Raw genomic sequence first — 18,876 nt, 5'->3', positions numbered from 1 at the left:
CATAATTCTTTCTTAATTTTATTGTATTATTATCAGGTTGCAATGATTCATACTGTGTGACTGAGGTATAGGGTTGGACAAACAGATCATAGGAACAGAAGAGACAACCCAGACACAAACCCACAGGTACAAGGAAATGATATACACACTGCAGGTCACTGGGGGAAAAGGAGACTTCTATCCATGAGGGAATATGATAAACAAAGCAGCAACAGTAGGTTCTCTGTAAGGAACAAAGTAACACAGGATCTAAATACCAGCATATCCCAAATCAACACCTCACACCATACACAGAAACCTCTTGAACAATCTAATGGGGAAAGCCAAACTTCACAGTGTCAGAAGAAAATATAAGGAATCTCATTAGGACCCTGACATTGGGAAATATTTTTCAAAGCAGACATAAAATACATTCACCTTAAAAAGGGAAGACTGGTACTTTAATTGCATTAGAACTAAAATCAATTTTTCAAAAGTCACCATAGCATGTAAATACAAGCTACACATTTTAAGAAGATATTCAACATATATAACACCCCCCCCACCATAAATCAATAAGGAAATAGCCAATCTTGTTAAAAATGAGCAATAGTATGAACACAGATGGGAGGGCTGTAGTCTCAAAGGAGATAGAGAAGGTTTTCCTGAGAAGGCAGCCCTGTGATTTTTAATGTGGCAGGCTTCTATGAAGGAAGAGAAAGTGAAGCTGAGGGGAGTTGTAGAAGCCCACTCACTGAGCAGACACCAGCTACGTCTTCAACAACAACCTCTTTATCAGTAATAAGCATGATAGTTGGATCTCTATGTGTCTTACTACCTGGACTCATTTCTCAGTTGGTTCTAAGCCAGGGCAGGCAAAAGGGAGGTGGTGGTATTCTTTATTAGACTCAAGTCTCAACAGAAAGGAATTTGGATGATTTTATCTGGATGGTTTTGGACAAGAATGACATGATCTGATTTAAGCTTTTCTTGAATTCCATCCTGATAGCTCTATGGAGAATAGACTGCAATGGGGCAAGCATGGAAGCTAAAAGATCATTAGTCAGCTTTCACCATAACCCAGGACAGGTGTGAGGGTGGCTTGGTGACAGTGGTAGAGGAGTAATAAGCTGTCAGAGCCAACAGGCTTTGCTGGATGAGGGGAGAGGGAGAGGGTAGGGAGGATCAAGGATGAGCCCTAGAAGCAAATCAAAACAAACAAAATAATAGATATGAAGTATCTGAAGACAGAGGTGTTAAACACACAATAGCTTTTAAATTACATATATTTAGGGAATTAATGGATATTGATCAGATTTTATCTGATTGTCAGAGCTAGAGGATGGAGAGAAAATATTTTGTAGAGACAGAATATGAAAGTGCAAAGAGAGGAAGCGCTTGCTTTTAAGAGAACCATGGCAACCTTCTGCCTGCACTAATTCATTTCTATCTGCCTGGATCACCAAAAGCTGCTTTCCTCTGGTTCACCAAGATCTCTGATGGGTCTACTCATCACTTGTGAACATTTTATCCTTACAACAAGCAGCTCCAGCCTAGTGCAAATATGACATTTATGTCCAAATTGAATGTGCATAAAATGTCATCCTACCCTCAGCCCAGCACAGCAACTTCCAATTATATCATGTTTTAAGGGACGATGACAAATGTGGGAGAAATCGCCTAGTGGCCTTTACTAAGATAACAAAATTGTAAAATTTGGATTAAATAACAGGATGGGCATTCTGACTTCAGGGGTGCAGTTAACTTTGATTAAGCAGCCAGTGTGTGGCTTCATCAGAGGGACTGTGGGGAGAGGGCTGGGGTTCACTTACATCTTTTGTACCCTTCATGCCATCTACATCATTACCGCAGAGGAGAAAATTGTGCATCATGTCCCGAGAGCTCTTTATTAACAAGGCTGACAGCAAGGCCACAGGCTGTAGGGAAGGAACATTTGTTCTGTGAGATGTCACATTTGAGCCTTACTTGGGCACATAACCCTGAATGCCTGGGTCTGGATCCTGGTCTGCCATTTGGCAGCTATGTCTCATTGGACAAGTTTTTCTGAATCTCATCCCCTCAGTTTCTCTGTTAAATGTCCACACCAATCCAATCTGTGTGCCTACTAATTGTGAGGATTAAAAATGATAACCTTTATAAAACACTACTTTGTTCAAGCTGCTATAACAAACGAAATCTTTTACTTCTCTCAGCTCTAGAGGCTGAGGTCCAAGATCAAGCTGCCAAGCAACTCAGTGTCTGGTGAGCATCTGCTTTCTAGTTCATAGACAACTGTCTTCTCACTGTGTCCCCAAGGGCACTAATCCTATTCATAAGGGCCCCACCCTCATGGCCTAATTACCTCCCAGAGGCTCCACCTCCAAACACCATCATACTGGGGATCAGGTCTGAACATACAAACGTTGAAGGGACACCAACTCTTGTCACAGTACCATAATCCATACAAACAGTCCCTCATACCCATATATGCAATGGGTGCAATGAAGACTAGTGGGGAATACTTTTAACAAGCTCCACCTAGAGCATCCTCTATACAGTGCCCAGCATCCAGTAGGAGCCAAGCAATTGTTCATTGCATGGATACCGAATGAATTATCATTGCTTTCTTAGCTTCAGTTTCCTCATTGGTAAAAGGGAGCAGTAATATTAACCCCCAAGGCTGTCAGAAAGAGGAAAAAATATGGCAACTACCAAATAACTGGTGGTTTATGAAATGAACTTTAAAAGCCCCATTCACTGAACTAAAACCAAAATCAGGGAGACGTGCCACTTGGTTATTTTAGAATTTGCTTGATTTGCTGTTTAAAATGTAAGTTTGTTTACTTTACAGAGTTGCATTTTAAACTGTGACACAAGATTGTTTGTTCATTTGTTTTTGCTTATTTCTCCCTAGAAGGGTATGATGCCTACCTCAAGGGGTCATTATACAGAATAAGTGAGTGAACACAAAAGAAGCCAGGCAAGTAGGAGATGCTCTGCATCCTTTCCAAAACTAACAAACAAACAAATGAAATGTCCACCAGGGAATTACAGCTGTCGGCTTCCATTGCTCTACCTCTCCTGACTGAGCCCCCACAAGCCAGGGACACAAAGTCCCCTGCTTCTCCTTGGTCCCTCCTGGTGATCTGTGGTTTGAGCTTTGTCACTGAAGGGGAAGTAACTCTTCTGATCATCCCTCTGTTGACTAGGCCACTTCTAGTGGGTACTGATGCTTATCTTTTCACAGGGCAACTCTATTTCCAGAAAGCTGAAGTTGAAGGATGCTCTCTCTCTCTCTCTACCAGAATTACAAATCTTCTCCATTAGCATTGGGCAACAAAAGCATTATCTTCTTAATTTCTTACAACATACACAGGGAAGAGGTCTGAAGAGTAATGGACATTTGTGGAAAGGAGATGAATGGGAAAATAATTCTCCTGGGTTGGAAAATGAAAGTGGATTTCTTTACTACAGTACTTCTCAGAACCTTTGGCATATCACTCTTCAGATGGCTCTTCAGGAGAGGGATATAAGTACTTCTAAAACTTACTTGACCAGGCAAACCTCTGCATAGAATACACTTTCACACACTGTGGTGCAACAGTGTTCTAAGGAACAGATATAAGAATGTATTAAATGCTCATTTATCTGCTGATGAATGCCTACCACGCCTCTAGTTGGCTAGGGACATGACAGTGAACTCCACACCTAGTCCCTGCCTTCATGAAGTCTGAAGTCTAGTAAGGGCGTGACTGACAAGTCAATAAACCCACAAGTGGAGTTCATAACACACACCGTTAAGGATGCAAAAGCATCACAGTTCAGGCTTAGTTTGAGGCAAGGGCAGGACAAATACAGTCTCTATGGAAAGGAAATATTTGTCATGTGGATGAAAGACTGGATGAAGTGTGAATGTGCAAAGATGGAGAAGCATAAAGAACAGTACAGATAAGGGCAAGAAGGCTGAACACAGAGTCCAGACTGTTGCTCAGCATGAGGAGGGGCAAGGTATCTACAGTGGGTCATAGGGACCCTAGGGAAAACCTGATGATGGGAGGGGGAGGAGGAGGAGGAACAGCAGCCGATACCCATAATGATAAAAGTGCTTCTACTCCCATGTGGGAATACCTACTACAGTCTACACCTGTCATAGGTATTTGACAATTTCAGATCTTGTTTAGACCTCTCAAGAACCCTCAGAGCTAGGAATGCTTCCCTGTGGTGGTGAAGAGCACAGGTTTTGGAAACAGAAATACTTGGTTTCAAACCTGGCTCCACCACTTACTGACTGTGATATGGAACGATTTTCTTAGCTTCTCTGAACCTCTGTCTCCACACCTGTTAAGATCAGATCTGTAATCTATCTCATGATATTGTCAGAAGCTGACAGATAATACATGAAAAGTGCTATGCAATGTACCTGATGTTTAGAAAGTCCTAGAACAATATGCATCAATTGAGGAAAGACAGGTCCAAAGAGCATGAATGCGTTGCCTAAAGTCACATAGCTAATCAATGAGACAGTGGGCATTCAACCCCAAAGCCATTGCTCATCCCATGGTGAACTTACTGCAGTGTGATGATGATGATGATGATGATGATGATGATGATGGTAAACAACTGATGTTCATTGAGTGCTTGCTCATTGTCCTGAACAATCTACATGTATTTAATTGCAGCAACAATCCAATTAAGTAGATAAAATTACTATTCCCAGTTAACAGATGAGGACGTGGAGACCTACAGATGGCTAACATGAAAAAATGCTCAACATCACTGGGCATCAGGGAAATACAAATCAAAACCACAGTGAGATACCACCTCATACCCACCAGAATGGCTAAAATGAACAAGTCAGGAAACAACAGAGGTTGGTGAGGATGCAGAGAAAGGGGAACCCTCTTGCACTATTGGTGGGAATGCAACCTGGTGCAGCCACTCTGGAAAGCAGTGTGGAGGTTCCTCAAAAAATTAAAAATAGAATAACCCAATAATCCAGCAATTGCACTTCTAGGTATTAACCAAAGGATATAAAAATAGTGATTTGTAGGGGTACATGAGTCCAGAGAATGAAGTGACACGAACAGCTCAAAGCTGCTCCCCATCTTGAGATGAAGGATGGCTCACTGAAGAGTAAGCCAGGGACCACCCCCATACTCATCTTGATTGAGCTGTCCTGATGAATTAGGCCCCCTTTCCTCAATGCCACATACCTGGAATTATGGAAGGAGGGTGCCTCTGCCCTCATGTCACTCAGCCTGACTAGACTCCATCTCTTTCCTCAAGTGCACAAAGAGAACCTAAATTTGCATATGTAGGCTGGGGATTCAGTCTGCGACATTATGCCTTTGTAACAAGAATGCTATTTTCAAGAAAATGACTGTTAGATTGCATATGTGCTGAGCTGTGGGTGTGTGTCTGACATTTTCACTTTCTAATGGAATGGCTTCAATGATGCATAATTTAAGCCTTCTAGGAATTCTGCTGTTACATGCAAACCAGGGAGTTGTCCTCTAAAAATTCATGTATTTGACCTAAATTCCTTGCGTCAGCAACAGGAAACATATTGCCCTTAAAGAAGTAGTGACACAGAGGAAATGGTCTGGATTTTGCAAGGAGACAGTTGTGGGGTCACATCCTGATTCAGGTTCTTCAGAGATTTTTTGGTTTCCAAACTATTTTCTCATATGTAGACTGGGGTGTTATAACTGCTTCCTGAGGATATGATAATTATGTGAGATGATGTAGATCAGGAATCTAGCATACAGACTAGCGCATAATAGGTGTACAATATATACTATAGCTACTATGGTATATGCCATATCATCATCATCAAATCAGTTCAATTTAACTATTTATTGAGTGACATGATATATTATGTGGCAGGCAGTTGCTTCTCTAAAAGGTCACATATACAAGAGACAAGGGGAAGAAAAGGTGGGTGCCTGGCTCCTTGGGACATGAGAGTGGGATGAAGACAAAGCAACCTCATGAAATCACTCTCTTGCACTTGTTATTCCCTTCATATCTTCAGAAGTTTGACCATTGGTTGCCCCAGTCAAGGAATGTACACTTCCCTTCATTGTACATGGTCTCTCAGTCCCTCTCTCCATCCATGCCACTGTGAATGTCTTAGTCCAGACTTGCACCTTCTCTGCCCTGAACTTCTACATCTAAGAAGCATCAAGACTGGAAGCTGGGATGGAGATGAAATACACTAAACAAGGAAAAGGGGCCATGAGGAGGATGAGCACCCCACTGAGCAGGACTTTGAAATCCAAACAAAGAAATTTAGACTTTTTCCTGAAGGGAACTCGGAGTCATGAACAGATCTCACAGAGGGAAATAAGTGGTTTCTAAAAATGGAATTTAATGAAGTTTGCTTGTGAAGCATTACAATGATCTATCCAACATTGAACAAAATGATCATATTTACCAGACGAGACTGATTTAGGTGAGTCAAGCCAGGATTCAGTTCTCTCATCTTTATTCACCATGATCAATGAGTTCCTAAGTGGATCTTTCTCCCTGCCCCACCAGTGGTTGGGACACCACAGGCACAAATCCAAAGCTAGAGCTAGAGCAGTGAGTGAGACTGGGAGCCCTTGTGGCAACACGGACAGAGGGCTTCCTTTGAAATCAAGATTATGCCTTCAAGACCTATGAGCTGAGTGATCCTAATCAAGTCATTTAGTCTTGTTGGGATTCACTTTTATCACCTGTTAGTGAGAACATTTCTCATAGCTGGTGTGAAGATCAGATGTCATAATGACTACGGTGTTGTGTTTGTAGCAAAAGCTCAGTAAAACATGAGACTTGGTTCTGCTCCAGAGCACAGACTATGTAGTTTGTTAATATTTATCTCTGTATCACTGGTGTTTGGTGAAGGAGAATCAGCAACATCTGATTCTCCTTCCTTTCTAGGCATGTGGTAGAAATACATTTCCCAGTCTCCTTGTGGTTCAATAAAACCTTGTTAATTCTGAGTTATAAGCAGAAATGGATGTATGTCACTTCAGAGTTGAGCTCTTTCTCTCTGGCCCTGACATGGACAATGCTCAAGATGTAATACTGATCTACAGTCCTGAGTCACTGTGATGACCAGGGCCTTCTTCCAGGCCAGGATGTATTTATGGTAGCATGAAAAACTGACAGAGCTTTGTTGTTTCAAGCCACTGAGATTGGGGGTTGTTTGTTACTATAACATGGCTTAGCCCCTCCTGGCTGATACAACACAGCGTGTAACATAATAGCAAATCAGAATGTCTTCTTTTTGAGTAAATATATATCAAAGGAATTGGAGATAAAAGAAGAATGGGAAGGGAAAAAGAAGGAATGAAAGGAAATGTCCAGATGAAGGACAACAAACACATGACAAATGTCACATGGCTCCCTCTTCAAACCCCCAGAACAGGCAACAAAAAAGTGATCACGGTCCTTTCCTGCTGAGATTCTGTGTAGACTCAGACCCTCTCTCAGTGCTCTAGGCAGCTATGACCAGCCCTTTGCTATTGGCTAGAAAAAATAACAGGCCAGCTCCCTTCCCAGGTCTATGCTCACCAGCCTGGGCGGGATAAGTGGAAGGGTGGTTGGGACTTAAGCCTAGGGGTAATCCAAAGGGCTTTTGTTTCCCAGGAAGCTGGAGAAGTAAGATAAAGCAGTCAGATTAGGGCTAGGCTAAATATTTTAGGCTCTGCAGCTATACAGTCTCTGTTATGACTACTCAAGTCTGCCTTTGTCATGTGAGAGGAGCCATACACAATACATAAATAAATGAACACGGCTGTATTCCAATAAAACTTTGTTTACAAAAATAGGAGGCACTCTAGATTTGGCCTATGAGGTGAACCTATCAAGACTGAAAACCCGAAACTTCTAAAGTGGTTTGGAATAAAGAGAGAGTTGAATTCGCAATGGCACTTTGGCCCAGGTAGCAGCTGAACAGAGTGAGAATAGATCATCAAAAAGAAGAGAGCAGACAAATCTGTGGGAGCAGAGAGAAGGGAGTGAAGACAGCCAACGAAAACTCAAAGACAGAGGTGCTCCAGACCCAGCCCCCAACCATATATCCCTTTCCAGACCCCTGGCCCAGGCTCCCCTTCATAGTGTCTCTGTCCGTGGGGTGCAGAATGCTTCTGGCGGATGCTGCCTTGTTTCTGCAGAAACAGATCTGGGTTTATGAAAATGCTCCACAGATGGGCCTTTTCATATCCCCCTCCACAGCTGCTCCCACTCTGCTCGTGTGTGCATGACTCACCGCCAGCCATGTCAATTACCAGGGCTGCCATTCTCCACCCCTTCATCTGCCAGGGCTCTTCCTCGCCAGGCCACCAACCACCACCGCTGAGAGGTAACTGCTGTGTTGGAAAAAGACACGCTTCTGTAATTAGCTCAGGACTAGGGAAGTGTGGTGATCTCTCCATGGGATAACCGCCATAAAGCACTGACCACATTCCATAAAGCACTGACCATTTCCAAAAAGCATGGCAGCTCTGTGGTAGAGCACAAGAGTTAGGGGATACTGGAAGTGCATATTTGGTAGGATATTCCTGCAAAAACATACACATGGGAAGCCACTGCCTGCCTATGGCTAGGCCATTGTTCTGTTGAGAAAATGTCAGGATTCAAAGGAAGATTCCAGTGAATTAATAAAGAGAAGATGCTCATAGCTTTCATTAGAATATAAGAGATTTATTTGCTTGATTTTTTTGTTTTTCTGCTAGGCACAATGGCATGAGATGACATTTGTCCAGAACCTATAACAGCTCTGTATCACTGTCACATATTTGAGAAGAAAATAACAAAGGGGACACTCAGAACAAAGCAACTAGTTTAATACTATAATGCTTTTGATATAACCACAACTTAGGAAGTCCTGGTCCTTCACAGCATGGACAGAGCTGAACCACCTGGTGCTAAGAATATTCCTTTTGACCTATGTAGAGACAATCCAGGTGACTTGAAAGAAGTCTTTGCCCTGAGCCCCACCCTAACCTTGTGTTCTAGTATCTTTTCATATTAAAAAGGAGAAGTGAGGGGATCCCTGGGTGGCTCAGCAGTTTGGCGCCTGCCTTTGGCCCAGGGCGCGATCCTGGAGTCCTGGGATCGAGTCCCACGTCAGGCTCCCAGCGTGGAGCCTGCTTTTCCCTCCTCCTGTGTCTCTGCCTCTCTCTCTCTCTCTATGTTTATCATAAATAAATAAATAAATAAATAAATAAATAAATAAATAAATAAATCTTTAAAAAAAAAAAAAAGGAGAAGTGAGAGCAAAAAGGAGGGAATTCCTCTAAGGCAGAAAGGATTCTTCCCAAGACCCATGGTGGAAAATGAGTGGTCTGTACAATCCTAGGCTTCCCAAGGATTTGAACCACCCTAGACACATATAGTCTACTGCCATCTTTGCCCTCAGGTCCTGCACGGCCATATCCACTCCTCCACATTCAAACCTCTGAAATTACAGCTCAACTAAGATGAAAACCTACCTTTGCCATCACCAGAGCCCATGGAGGCAGAGAACAGTCAGCCAGAGAAGCTCTCAAGGCTCTAGTCACTGACAACACAGTCCCGTTGAGGCCATGAACAACACCCCTCATCTTTCATGTTTCCATGTGCCCTGGACACTGCCTTGCCTTTGGAGAGAGTGAGAGAGAAGAAGAATCTTGAGAGCCCTACCTGCACCTATAGCCACTAGAGTATCATAAAGGAGGAGGAAGAACTACTGCCAAGGACTATGTTTTGCTCAAGAACCAGGAGACTCAGATTCTTGTCCTGCCACCACCACTCATGTGCTCTGTGGCTCACATCCCCTCTCTAGGGCTCAGTTCACCCTTCTGCAGCCCATCACAGTCCCGTCCAAGACACATGTCCAATAAAATGTCCAAAGAAATGAATTATGGGAGTCTCACTGGCTAACATCTAGGACTCTGTTCAGCCCTCAAGTTCTAAGTTTCTACCTATGATTCTACCCTTTCAGATATACACTTGTCTTAGTTGTCTTTTCCAGATACAGACCCTGAGATAAGGACTCACTGGCAAGTGATTCATTAAGGAGTTCTCCCAGGAAGACCAGTAGGATAGGGAAGGAAGGTGAGTGCAGCCCCAGCCTGATCAGGTAAGCGCAGCCCCAGCCTGATCCCTTGGGGATCTCTGGAGGCCATGTCATGCCTCAGTGCTAGAGTGCTGGATGCTCACAGTCCTGGGACCATCAGTCACAAGATACAGGACCACCTGGGAGAGATGTGTCAGCTCCCAGGCACTTCTAGCTCTGCAAGTTGCCAAAGCAACTCTAGCACAAGGGCAACCCTCTGAAGAAGCTGGTAGGTGGCCGCCCTTGGAGGTCATACATAAGGAAGGTGACAGGTGGGCATTCCTATAAGGAATGATCTCAAAGGTGAAGAGCCATGAGATTTGGTTAGAAATACAAAAATTAGAAATGAACATACAGAAATTCTAGATTGAAATGAATAATTATTGAATACCTAATCAGCAGTGTATTAGGCACTGAGGATACAGTAGTGAGAACAAAAGGATCTTGTTTCTGTCCTCACAGAGTTTATAGTGAGAAGCAGGCAGTAATTGAAAGCATGATCCAAATCCATGTAAAGTCACAATAGCAGTAAGTGCTGCAAGGAAGAGGAAAGCATGTGTTGGGAGAAAATGTAAGATGTGGGCTGGGGAAATGGGTGATGCACTACCTTTTAGGGAATAGGTGTGTTAAGCAAGAACAGCTGCAATGGGAGGAGAAAGACCAACATTCCAGGCAGAGGATAGTTTACAGAGTGTGTAAACTATCACATGAAAGAATGAGCGAGGAAATGTCAGAGACAAAAATTCTGGTAATTGAATTGTTCAGGGAAAAAATGCATTCAAAGATAATATAAAGAGATGCATCTAGGGAAGATGGGGAGACTGACTATTGGCTTAAGTACCTCTGTCCTAGGTAGGATACATTGTATATGTTATTTTATTTATCATATAAATAGCTTCATCTTTTTTAGAGAAAAGTGCAGTGGAAGCCAGACAGAGATTGAATAACTCGCCCAAAGTCACACTGATTCCTAGTAAAGCTAGAATGCTATTTCAGGTTTCCTATTTGCCAAAGGCCAAGCCCTTTCCACAACTCCAAACCAAAAGATCATTGCCAATAGGGGGTGTGCTAAGCTGAGGCTAAAAATAAGCTAATTTTTAAAATCATTTTATTGAGGTGTGATTGGTATGTAAAAAGCTGTACGTACTTAATGTATACAACCGGATGAGTATAGAAATAAGTACATACCTGTGATATCATCACCACCTCCCAAAGTTGCTTCCTACTCATACTATTATGATGATGTGTGTTAAGAACACTTAACATAGGATCTACTCTTTTAGCAAATTTTAAGTCTACAACACAGTATGGTTAGCTATAGGTGCTATACCATAGAGTGGATCGCCAGAACTTATTTATCTTGAAGAGCTGAAATTGTGTACACTTTGGCCATCGCCTTCCCATTTCCCTTGGTCCAGTCCCTAGAATCACCATTCTACTCTCCGCTCCTATGAGTTTGACTTTTAGAGTCCACACATAAGTGAGAACATGTGTATTTGATTTTCTGTGTTTGGCTTATTTCATTTAGCATTCGTCCATCCTTATTGTCACTAATATCAGGATTTCTTCTTTTTAAAAAGCTGAATAATGCTCCTGCGTGCATGTGTGTGTGTGTGTGTGTGTGTGTGTGTGTATCACATTTCCTTTATCCATTCATCCATTAATGCAATTTAGGTTGTTTCCATATTTTGACTATTGTGAATAATGCTGCAAAGAATATGGGGGTGCAGGTATCTTGTCAAGATTCTAATTTCAATGATTTTGGATAAATACCTAGAAGTGAGATTACAGGATAATATGGTAGTTCTATTTTTTTTAGGAATATTCATACTATTTTTCAAATTGGCTGCACCAATTTACATTCCCATCAACAGTGTACAAGGGTTCTCTTTTCTCCATACCCTCGCCAACAACTGACATCTATTTTATTTTTAAATAATAGGTATCCTGATAGGTGTGACATGATGTCTCATTGTGATTTTCATTTGCATTTCCCTAATGCTTAGTAACATTGAGCATTTTTTCATATACCTGTTGCAATCTGCATATTTTCTTTGGAGAAATATCTATTCAAGTCTTCTACCCATTTTTAAAATAGGATTTTTTTCCTATTTAGTTGTAGGAGGTCCTTATGTATTTTGGATATTAACTCCTAATCAAATCTATGGTTTATAAATATCTTTTCCTATTTTGTAGGTTGCTTTTTCTGTTTCATTGATTTTTGTGTCTGTTTTTGTGTCAGCACCATATTGGGGTTTTGTTTTTGTTTTTGTTTTGAGACAGAGGGAGAGAGAGAGCAAGGGATGGGAGGGGCAGGGAGAGAGGGAGAAAGAATCTTAAGCAGACTACATGCTAGGCATGGATGTAGGGATTGATCCCCTGAGCCTGAGATTATAACCTGAGCCAAAATCAAGAGTCAGAGAGTTAACCAATTGAGCCACCCAGGTGCCCCTAGCACCATATTGTTTTGAATATTATAGTTTTGTAATAGTTTGAAATCAGGAAATATGATGCCTCCAGCCTTGTCCTTGCTCAAGATTTCTTTGACTATTCTCTAATAGTCTTTTGTAATTGCATATGAATTTTAGGATTATTTTTCTATTTCTGCAAAGAAACGACAAATACCCACCATTTGCTTCGACGTGGATGGAACTGGAGGGTATTATGCTGAGTGAAATAAGTCAATCGGAGAAGGACAAACATTATATGGTCTCATTCATTTGGGGAATATAAAAAATAGTGAAAGGGAATAAAGGGGAAAGGAGAAAAAGTAAGTGGGAAATATCAAAAAGGGAGACAGAACATGAAAGACTCCTAACTCTGGGAAACAAACTAGGGGTGGTGGAAGGGGAGGTGGGCGGGGGGTGGGGGTGACTGAGTGACGGGCACTGAGGTGGGCACTTGATGAGATGAGCACTGGGTGTTATTCTATATGTTGGCAAATTGAACACCAATAAAAAATAAATTTATAAAAAAAATGCCATTGAAATTTTGGTAGAGATTGCATTGAATTTGTAGGTCACATTGGGTGGGTGGACATTTTAACAGTATTAAGTCTTTGAATCCATGAACATGGGATATCTTTGCACCTATTCAGGTCTTCTTTAATTTCTTTCATCAGTGTTTTATAGTTTTCAGTGTACACATACTTCACCTTCTTGGTTAAATTCATTCCCAAGCATTCTTTTCTTTTTGATGCAATCATAAACATGATTATTTTCTTAATTTCCTTCTTTGGATAGTTTATAGCCATTGTATAGAAATGTACTTGATTTTCTATGTTGATTTTGTATCCTATAATTTTTAAAATTCATTCTGACAGTTTTTGTGGAGTCTTTAGGGGTTTCTATGAATAGGATCATGTCATCTGCAAACAGAGATAACTTTACTTCTTCCTTTCTGATATGGATAATTTTTATTTCTTTTTCCTGACTAATTGTTCTATTTAGGATTTCCATTCTGTTGAATAAAGATGGTGAGAATGAACATGTTTGTCTTGGTCCTGATCTTAGTGGGAAAACTTTCAGTTTATGACCTTTGAGTATAATGTTAACTGTGAGCTTGTAATATTTGGCCTTTGTTGAAGTACATTCCTTCTACACTGAGCTTGTTGATTTTATATCAAGAAAGGATGCTGAATTTTGTCAAATGCTTTTTCTGCATCTATTGAGATAACTACGAATTTTATCCTTCATTTTGTTAGTGTAGAGCATCACATTTATAGATTTGTGAGCGTTAAACCATCCTTGCATCCCAGGGATAAATCCCACTTGATCATTGTGTATGATCTTTAAAATGTGCTGTTGGATTTAGTTTGCTGGTATTCTGTTGAAGATTTCTGTATCTATGTTCCTCAAGGATATTGGCTTGTCATTTTTCTTTTCTTGTAGTGTCTTTATCTGGCTTTGGTATCAGAGTAATGCTAGCCTTGTGAAAAGAGATTAGAAGTGTGCCCTCCTCTTCATTTTTTGGAAGACTTTGTGAGGGATTGGAATAATTCTTCTTTAAATGTATGGTAGAGTTCACTAGTGAATTTATATGCCCCTGGGATCTTCTTTGGTGGGAGGTATTTGATGGCTGATTCCATCTCTTTACTTGTCATTGGTCTGTGAAAATTCTCTTTCTTCATGATTCAGATTGGTAGTTTGCACGCTTTGAGAAAAGTACTCATTCCATCTAGGTTATCCAATCTGTTGAGGTAGAGTTGTTCCATAGGAGCCTCTTCTGGTTCTTTATATATTTTTTTTGGTATCAGTTTTAATATCTCTTTATTTATAATTTTTACTTATTTGAGTCTTCTTTTTTTTCTTAGTCTAGCTAAAGGTTTGTCAGTTTTATTTATTCAAAAACCAACTCCATTCCATAACTCTTTTCTGTTGTTTTTCTAGGTTTCTATTTGAATTATTTCTGCTCCGATCTTTATTATTTCCTTCCTTCTGTCAAACTTTGGGCTTTGTTTGTTCTTTTTTTCTTAGTTCCTTGGGGTTAACATGGTTTATGTGAGGTCCTGCTTTTTTCTTAACATAGATGTTTATTGCCATGAAACCCCCTTTGAACTGCTTCTGCTATACTGCTTCGCTTTAGCTGTGTTGTGTTTCCATTTTCATTCATCTCAATATAATTCTTTATTTCCCTTTTGGTTTCTCTTTTAACAACCAGTGGGTTGTTAGGCATATTATGTTGTTTAATTCCTACATATTTGTTAATTTTCCTCCCATTATTGATTTCTAGTTTTATACCATCATGGATGGTAAAGGTACTTCATATAATTTTAACCTTATTAAATTTGTTGGACTTGTTTTGTGGCCAAATCTGTGGTCCTCCTGGAGAATGATCAGTGTGTGTCTGAGAAGAATAAACAAGTCAGTCCCATGATAAGCCACAAAGCCAGAATCTGAAGTCAACATTAGCCAACTTAATTTGGCACCAAGCTCAGTTGTCCATTCCCAAGGTGAACAATAATAGCTGAATCTAAACTAAATTACCTAGAGAAGAGCCTTGAAATAACAAACATGGGTGGGGGGGGACGGTGGCAGCAGTAGAAGGATGAATAGCCCTGTGGATAAAGTGCAGGTACCACACCTTGCAGATCCTCTATTCAGGGAATGCAAGCTCCACATTGAAAGACAACTCCATATTTCTTGCTGCTCAGCATAAGCAACAGAAGAAGATAGGCAGCCATACTTGCTCTCCCCCAAAAGTGCCCTGCACAGGAGAGCTTTACTTCCTCTTCTTGCCCTTCCGCATATTTTAAGACTAGGGTACAATTAACCGAGAGGGCAAAGTTAGCACCCCAATCACTGAGCAGCACATGTAACTTTTCCTAAAGCAAGATGCTGGGCTGACAGCTTCTTCAATGGAAACCCACAGGATTGAGCTTTCCCAAGGCTAGGTGGGGTGCAAGAATGCTCACTGCAAACTCAGACACAGGTGATCCCTTGGGCAATGCTGCCTTTTTGGATAGCAGGAAGCTCATGCCCCTCTCACTCCAGAATACCACTAAGAACACTGTTGGTCTCTCTCCTCTCCACTAACTTACATCTCCCCAAAGGGGAGGAGAGAGAGGAGAGGCCCCTCCAACTGGTCAGACTCTAACATTAATCTGCTGAGTCTCAAAAAAGTGAGCCTGTGTGTCTCTTCATGTTGGTTATTCTTCTATCCACAGAGTCCCAGAGAAGGATCTGGCCTCTGCTGCCCGCACCCATTCAATATGCACCATCTGGTGCTGAGGGGCTCAGCAGCTCAGTAGTTTCAATCTTGGCTTCACCTTAGAATCACCTTTCAATACACACAATTGAACATTATTCAGCCATCAGAAGGGATGAATTACCATTTACGTTGATGTGGATGGAACTGGAGAGTATTATGCCAGATGAAACAAGTCAACTGGAGAAAGACAATCATCATATGTTTTCACTCATATGCAGAATATAGGAAATAGTGCAGGGGACCATAAGGGAAGGGATGGAAAACTGAATGGGAAAATATCAGAGAAGGAAACAAACCATGAGAGACACTTAACTCTGGAAATCAAACTGAAGGTTGCTGGAGGGGTGGTGGGTTGGGGGATGGGGTAACTGGGTGATGAGCATGAAGAAGGACGCATGATGTGATGAGAACTGGGTGTCGTAAGCAACTGACAAATCATTGCACACTACACCTGAAACAAAGTATGTACTTTATATTGGCTAATTGAATTTAATAAAAAAAGAATCACCTTTCAACTCACTGATGCCTAGACTCTGGTCAGTTGAAACCCCACTGACCGGGGTTGCAGCATCCATAGGTGGTAAAGCCACCTCAATGATCTGGTGTTCAGAGGGGCTGCCTGGGTAAGTATATTCAGGGGCTGCTCACCATGACTCTTCCTATTTTTGCAGCTACTTCTGAGTTTATAAATCCCTGGATCTAGATGAGCAAGAGGAAGAAGTCTCAGTTTTTGGCCTCAAGTCAGAGACAAACTTTGCAAACCTGCTTTTGGCAGAATCATGCAATGAGGTGTGGAGGTTCTGCCAATATATTAATAAAGTAGCACTCGCCCATCTGGCTCAGTATCCCTGTGGACCGCTTCATCACTGCTTCAATGCTGGAGGAGAAGAGCAGTGTGGGAGGACCAGGGCACCATGACTCCTTCACAAATTGCGTGGGACAACTGCAAGCACTTTAAAAATAGAATAGCTTATTTCAGTGTATCTCGGCCAGTTTCACAGGTGAGGTTAGGTAGCTTACAATATAAATATAGAAAACAGAATGATAAAAATAGAAAGAGATTTAGGACCAAGGAATTTTTAATGCCAGGTAGAAAGCAAGACAATTTTAAAAAGCAGATCAGAAGAATGCAGACCAAAACAAAGCAGATAATGAACACAAACATTGAAGAATGAATGTTGTTTATTGTGTCAAGAGCTCAAGCATTGCATCATTTAAAAACTTACATTTAAAATCTAAGACCTAGACATTAGTTCCATTTTACAGATGATACACTGAGTCTCAACAGACCATCCTATAGCCAGTGACCTGGAACTCAAGTTCAGCCCTGCCTGTCTAGGTTTCTCTATTCTCATAGTGCCATGTGGCCTCTCCAAAGTGGTTTAGTTCTGAGCTTCCTTTCAATCAGAGAGGAGAGGATGACACAGCCAGACACACAATTTCCATTATCGAAATAAGGAAGCATTCCAGCTCCTCAAAAAAAAAAAAAAAGCAAATATTTTTCCAAGCACTAACTTCAAAAAAGGCATCATTCTCAGGTGGAGTCAGGGAAGTCTTCACAGAAGAGCAGTGGGCAGTGCTTTGTGATACAAAAAGGAGCTCACCAAGTGTACAGGTGTAGGAGGAATTCAGGGAATTGGAACAGCGCAGGCAAACACCTGGACAACTGTCTAAAATCACCGGATGTCGGAGCTTAGCTTCAAGGAGTCCAGCACTTGTGGCACACCACGTGATGTTAACTAACTTAATAACACTGTAAAGCCTAGTCAGGTTGGAAAACCAAAGATAAGTGAGGAGAAAATTTAATTTAAAGGAGTGGAATAAAATCTTATTATAGCAGGCTCCACTAATTTGGAACATGCAGTAATTCAGAGAGGCAAAATGGAGCATTTGAAGAGCTGATTTATACCATAAACAAGATTGGAGGTGGAGTTAATGTATAATGTAAGCAGGATTGGAAGCACCAGTTCACAAAACCACATAGACTAGTGATTGGTTTTCAAATATTCAAGGTGCATGGTCACATAGCAACAAAGATAATGCTAATGACAAACACTTAATATATTCATTAAAATAGGTCCCCATGGTACTGCTCCTGTCTACACCTTATTAGGCTTTCTACTTTCTGCATAGTGTTGATGTACACAGACCTGCCTCACTAGGACTCTTTCTGTACAAACAACCACCTTGCATCCTTAAATAAAATGACACTCATTGCATGCCCCTGACTTTAGCTGGGCCTGGGGTAGAGAAGGGCAGCCCACTCCACCAAACTGAATTCTACTGCCCCATAAAGGATCTCCATAGGCCCAAGACTCTTTCAAGATTAACATCCAGACACAAAACCTGTAACTAGATCATGGTTCATGAGAAATCTCATTACTCCCAGTACAGACCTCGAGGGTGTGGACAAAATGGAAATTGTCAAGAGTGGTTTAGGCTGATTTTCCCTCTCACTGCACCTCATACAAAAGTGCATAATTAGGAAGGAAAGCAGGATTAACTACCTCTGTATCAACACTGTGCACAGCAGGAATGTCAAACCAGCCTGACACCAAGATCTGCCATTGTGTCTCCCACACAACCCACTCCACCTAAAGGCCACGTGGGGACATGGTGTGTACAGATGCTGTGAAGGCCAAACTCTTGCACCTGTGCTCGCATTGTCTCTCTGCCTAGGGCTTCCTGCTTCCTCTTTCCTGCTCCTGAAATCCTGCCTCTTCTTTAGGATGGAGTACAATGTCACCATCCCCTGACTGTCAGGATGAAATGTGGACCATGGTGCTGATCATGTTGGGGTAGGAGTGTGGGGCTCATTCTGACCCCTTACTCCTGCCAAACTGATCATTCCCCCACAAGGTGAAGTTCAATGCTTTCTTCTACTTATCCTGCAGGCCCCAACTCAAATATTCATACAGAGAGCCTTTACTGAGGGGCACCTGGGTGGCTCAGTCTGTTAAGCATTCAACTCTTGATTTAGGCTCAGGTCATGATCTCAGGGTTGTGGGATCAAGCCCCATGTCGGGCTCTGTGCTGAGTGTGGAATCTGCCTGGGATTCTCTCTCTCCCTCTCCCTCTGCCCCCCTGACTTACACATCCTC

The 18,876-nt window shown here is 41.6% G+C and overlaps 1 protein-coding gene across 2 annotated transcripts in view; it reads right to left on the bottom strand.

Moving 5' to 3' along the window:
* The window catches only part of STK32B (serine/threonine kinase 32B), a 385,550-nt gene that overhangs the window by 219,567 nt on the left and 147,107 nt on the right, over positions 1-18,876 (bottom strand). The gene's annotated exons all lie outside the window — the stretch shown is intronic.

Source organism: Canis lupus, chromosome 3 (genome assembly GCF_011100685.1).
Source record: "Canis lupus familiaris isolate Mischka breed German Shepherd chromosome 3, alternate assembly UU_Cfam_GSD_1.0, whole genome shotgun sequence".
NCBI classification, from domain to species: Eukaryota; Metazoa; Chordata; class Mammalia; order Carnivora; family Canidae; genus Canis; species Canis lupus.
This window is presented reverse-complemented; position numbering and strand designations above follow the sequence as displayed.